This window comes from Sinocyclocheilus rhinocerous, unplaced genomic scaffold (genome assembly GCF_001515625.1).
Source record: "Sinocyclocheilus rhinocerous isolate Xijiao unplaced genomic scaffold, SAMN03320098_v1.1 scaffold2594, whole genome shotgun sequence".
Classification (NCBI taxonomy): Eukaryota; Metazoa; Chordata; class Actinopteri; order Cypriniformes; family Cyprinidae; genus Sinocyclocheilus; species Sinocyclocheilus rhinocerous.
In genome coordinates, this window is record NW_015665225.1 from 78,494 (window position 1) to 84,769 (window position 6,276).

Sequence of the window (6,276 nt, forward strand, 5' to 3'; positions counted from 1 at the left end):
TGTTGCTAGATGGTTGTTAGGGTGTTGCTGGATGGTTGATAGGGTGTTGCTAGATGGTTGTTAGGGTGTTGTTAGATGGTTGTTAGGGTGTTGCTAGATGGTTGTTAGGGTGTTGTTAGATGGTTGTTAGGGTGTTGCTAGATGGTTGTTAGGGTGTTGTTAGATGGTTGTTAGGGTGTTGCTAGATGGTTGTTAGAGTGTTGTTAGATGGTTGTTAGGGTGTTGCTAGATGGTTGTTAGGGTGTTGTTAGATGGTTGTTAGGGTGTTGCTAGAGGGTTGTTAGGGTGTTGCTAGATGGTTGTTAGGGTGTTGTTAGATGGTTGTTAGGGTGTTGCTAGATGGTTGTCAGAGTGTTGCTAGAGGGTTGTTAGGGTGTTGTTAGATGGTTGTTAGGGTGTTGTTCAGCATCTGCACTGAATGTATCTGCCAGCATTTCATTTCAAAATAAATGTGTCCTAAATAGTGGATGTGCGTGACCCATTCTGCAGCCGCTTCACAGTTCTGATGTTCCTACTGTAGAGGGTTACCCTGTTGACCTGTTTACCCGAGCAGAAGCAGACGGATGCTGTGCTGATATACTGTATGTTGATGGGATGTTGACCTACATATGGAGGCGCAGTGGTGGAAATGTGTCTGCTGGTGGAGCAGCGGGAGACTTTAATCTGCCGGAGCCCATCAAAACCAGCAGGAAATCTTCAAACACACACGCAATGAGTCAAACCCGCCTCAAATACACACACGAGTCTAACACACACACACATACTCAGTGGATTGAAATGAAATGCTGAAATGTGTCAGATCACAATCATCAGTTTGTTCTTTTTTTCTTTCAGCCAGCTCGACTGCTGGTGTGATGGAGCAACAGTCTCTTGCTGGACTAGTAATTTAAAGTTAGTTAAACTCTTGACATGTTTATATCAGGAGACCTGAATAATAATAATAATAATAACAATATCTGATTTAAGGACTCAGTCACCTGCTTTAGTACTAATTGCCACAGTACTGCAACAACATACATGAAGTTTTTTTTTTTTTTTTTTTTTTTTTTACATGTGTTTCTAAACAAATGATTCAAACATTGAAACATTCACATGATCCTCATCAGTTTCTTTAATTCAATGAGTGGCATCCAGCCATTATATCAGAAATAAAGTCATTTTAATTTTTTCTCTTGACTTCTCTTGTCATTCTGATTAAACTATAAGTCAAGAATGAGACTTTAAAATTATGGTTTAAATTGTCTGGTTCTGATTCATTCATCACTCTGAAAGTAGAGTATCAAGTTCAGCATATTGCCTTATTATTTAATTTGACTGAAAGTCTTACTTTTTGCACAAGATAATAATAATATTGCCTTTTAATTTCTGATCTGATTTCTGAGATCACTGTACCAAAGACTGAATTAAAGATGCTGAAACCTAAAGGACTTGTGTAGAATATCACACACATTTCAGTTTGGGGTCGGTAGGATTTTTAAATGTGTTTGAAAGTAATAAATTAATGCACAAAGGTACAATGCAGTGTTATTTTAGTATTATGCATGTACTATTATAGTTTTTATTAATATTTTGAATTAGCTCTTATTTTACTAACTAAATTAAATTTTTACTAATTTTGTTGTGCTTTTCATAATTTTTATTACTTTTGTTTTTAAAAATTGCTATGTAGGTTTAATTTATTATTATTTTAGTTGCAGTCTTTTTATTGACTTATTTCCAGTTAGTAATTTTAGAGCTTCAGCTTAAACTAAATGAAAATTATACATTTTGCTTTGGCAACTAACTGAAATAAGTTTTTTATCTAATATTTTTATAGGAGGCTCCTTCTCTTGTTTAACATTGTAACATCTTTTTCTTGACTTATTTAATTGGACTGAAAATCTTACATTTTTACATAAGATAATAATAAAATTGCTCTCGCCTGCTCACCAAGGCTGCATTTATGTGATCAAAAATACTGACAAAATTGCAAAATATTATTACAATGTAAAACAGCTGTTTTCTATGTGAATATCTGTTAAACTGTAATTTATTTCTGTGATGCGCAGCTGTATTTTCAGCATCATTACTCCAGTCTTCAGTGTCACATGATCTTCAGAAATCATTCTAATATGCTGATTTGCTGCTCAAGAAACATTTCTGATTATTATCAATGTTCAAAACAGTTGTGCTGCATAAATAATTTTGTGGAAACCGTGATACATTACATTTTTCAGGATTCACAGATGAATAAAAAGTTCAAAAGAACAGCATTTATTTGAAATAGAAATCTTTTGTATCATTATGAATGTCTTTACTGGCTCTTTTCATAAGTTTAATGCAGCCTTGATAAATAACAGTAGCAAAACTGTTTTATTTTATTTTTCTATTTTGAACACATCCTGTGTTTCCTGATTGCATTTTTTGAGTGCTAATGTGTGCTTGTGGCTGATTTAATCTCAGCACATTCAGGTTTTTTTAAAAGCAAGATGTGTTTAATCACAAATAGATGAGGTTCTGCTGAATGCAGAGTAGGTGGATGGAGATCATTAATCTCTAACCTGTAACTAATGAGTCCGTCGCAGCGCTGTGAAAATATACTGCAGTTTAATGCCAAAACGCGGCACAAACCCTCCATAGCAATTCATCAGGCGATGGAGATTTCCTAATCGTCTTCATAGACCTGAAGAACTGGCACAAGCAAATCAGCTGCTCATTAATGACTGCCATCCATTATTCACACGAGTGAGTCCAGCTCACGAATGGTAGGACTTGCATAAAATCAGTTGTAATTATTTTTGCAGGAATGACTCGCTGTCGATGTGAAATATAAATAGATAATTTTTCTCAAGTACTAATGGCTTCTTCACCTCCGGTCGCAGGAAAGGATCTCAGCAGGAGGCTGAAGCCCACTGTGATAATAAGACATTGATTTGACCTCACGCTTTCATTACATGCTGAACTGAAATAGACCGTTCACATTATAGACTCATCCTGAAGAACAAGCTTTGCAGTGCATGTGTGATTCTGTTCCCATAATCAGCTGCAGTCATATAATGTAACATTCTGTTTGAAATGTGCAGAGATATTTCTGGTTACTCATTTTTCAAGCAGGAGTTTTGAGTACAAGTGAAGGTTCAATTAAGAAAAAATGTTTCTTTGAATACGTCATTAACTAACTGCATGTTTTTTACTGTATGTAAATAAACGTGAATAGAACTGAATTAAATTTGTTTTTTATAATTTATGCATGAGTCAGAATGAATGCTTCATGAAGGAAAAATGGATTTCATCTGTAATTTTTAGAAAATATCTAATGGGTCATTGCATGTCAAATCAACCAAAATTTTAGGAATTTTTTTTTACATTTTAGGGGGGAAAAAAGTTAATATTTTTCAGAAGAAAGACAGAAATTACAGGGTGGTAAAAATGACTTTAGAAAGATGGCAGCATCATTATGTTATTTTTACACAGCGATTTGTAGCTCTATAAGTAAAATCTGTTGACTTTAATGATCGTTGTTACGTTATATGCCAATGGTGACCATTCAAAAATTGGGAAAGGGCACTTATTTTGTTCTTTTCCCAAAGTTTGCATGTCTGTAACTCAGTACATATTGAAGATATCTTAATGTCCTTTTGGATTCTAGTTCTCAATAAACTTTCCTTTACGTATTTCCATTTTTAAGCCCCTATATGGTTCAATCCCAGAGATATGGGGATCTAAATATGGCTCCAAGAGTAAATTGTTAAATTGAATGCACTTTCAGTGGTCAAAAACCAAATGTGTTTCATTTTGCATTCAGCTGATACTTTTTTTCTTTTAAAGAGGAAGGTCTCAAGAGCAAATAATGTTGAAACTAGAAATGTATCTTGTTTCCCTCTATCAAAATAATTGCATAGAACATACCAGTTTGAGTGCCAAAAATATTATTTTTCCAAAGTTTGCGTGCCAGTAACTCAAAAAGTCTTACAGATATCTCAACATCCTTCTGGATTCTAATTATTAACAAACTTTACTTTAGGTACATTCATTTTTAAGGCCCTGTATGGTTTGAGTCCAGAGATACAGGGATCTCAATACGGCTCCATGAGTGTTTTAAATTTTGAAAACCCAAGAAATGTGGGTAGATTTGCATGCAGCTAATGATTATTGCATTTAAAGAGGAATATCTGAAGAACAAGACACCAACAGAAAAGTCTGTTAAGAACAAGAATTTAAAAGGAAATTAAGATATCTTTAATACTTCTTGAGTTACAGACATGCAAACTTTGGGAAAAGAAGAAAAAAAAGTGCCTTTTCCCCATTTTTGAACGGTCACCATTGGCATATAACGTAACAACGATCATTAAAGTCAACAGATTTTACTAATAGAGCTTCCAATCTCTGTGTGAAAATAACATAACGATGCTGCCATCTTTCTAAAGTCATTATTACCCTCCTGTAATTTGGCTCTGAATCTCAGGTGAAAATTGTCTATTACTCAGTAAATATAAATCCATGACATTTAATATTTTGGCTTTCTTCTTCATGTATGTATTTCTCTTAACAGTGTATGTTTTGTTTTTTGTTTTTGCTTTTTGGTAATTAATGCTGAATGTTTAGGAATATGATCTGTAGGAGCCATATTATTGTTTATATTGAATTTATTTAAAATATTATTTTTATTTATTCTTTTTGGATTAAGTATTGCTTCATGGCAGATTATTATATATTATTATATATATTATAGTGTAATATTGTATAATAATAAATTAATTCCGACAGGTACATTGCAGTGTTGTTTTAGTATTATTTATGCACTATTATAGTTTTAATTAATATTTTGAATGAGCTTTTATTTTTATACTTTTTCTTTTCAATTTGTTATATTTTTTGTCATTTCATTATGTGCTTTTGTCATTTTAATAGTTTTTGTTTTGTTTTAAATATTGAAGGTTTGATTTATTTTTATTTAGTTTTTTAGTTTCGTTTTAGTTTATTTATTTTATTTCTATTTATTTTTTGTAATTTTAGTGCTTCTACTTAAACTTCTTTCAGTTAGCATCCAAAACAACATTTCAAATTTTTGTTTAAAGATTTTTAATCTCATATTTATGTTTTATTTCAGTTTTAATGCATTTTAATAGTTTTTGTTTTAATTAATGATAATAACCCTGGTACACTTGGTACAAAAAAAGATTATTGGTGTATGTTTTACAAGAAAATACTATTTCAGTCTTTCTACTTAAAAATGTAATGTTTAATGCAGTGTGTTACTTGCTATTTCTTTGTAATTATTTGTGAAATTGAATAGCAATTTCTGAGTTAAAATTGTTTCGAAGTAAATCCTGCACCAATGTATTTATTTATTTTCCAGTCTAAAACTGAAAGTCTGATTGTGGTTTTATGAGAACATGAAACCAGCCCAGTTATTCAGTTGTTCGTTTAGAGTGTTTAGGAGCATCAGGAGCGAGTCTGAGCTCTGATCTCATTCACACACACACACACATTGACATGAATGCAGCTGCTGTTCTGTATGTTAATGCGGGCTGGCGATGGCCCGCGGTGGGCTTCCAGCTCTGCTGAGAGACCTCATGCTGCTTCATGACCTCTGAACGCAGGAACCCGCTGAGCGCGATGAGAGCGAGCCCAGGAATTACAGCAAACATATTTAGTCAAGCATCTCTGAGTCTGAGCTAAAGGTCACGCATGCAGGAGCGGCACATGAGCGCTTTTAGATGCACAGAATCACGCCTTTTGGGTGCAATTCAGCATTTCATGCTCAACAATTGACAGTTTTCAACATGCATTTGCAGATGGACAAATGTGTGAATCATGTTAAATGCAATCATGTGCAAATGCATGCTGAGAAATGTCAGTTGTTGAGCGTAAAATGATGAATTTTGTGCAAAATGTTTTGTTTGTGTGTGTGTGTTTGTATCAAAAATCATGTTAAAAGCATAATTCATCATTTTGCACTCAACTATTGACATGCATTTAACATGATTTTTTTTTTTCAGTTAATTTCCCCCAATATTCTAATTCCTCTGTATCTTTCTCTATTATTTTGTTGAGTAATGCTTTATACTTTTGAGCACGCTGAAGTCAAAACTACATATAACTGATCAGTAAATGCTTATTATTTTTTGTGTCTTTTCAGCATTTTAATCATCTTTTTTCTCGTTTTGTGTTTGTTTACTACGGAACCTAGTTTCTGCCGCAGGATAAAAAATAATAATAATACATTTAAAAGGTGATTGTGTGTGTGTGTGTGTGTGTGTGTGTGTGTGTGTGTGTGTCTGTGTGTGTGTGTGT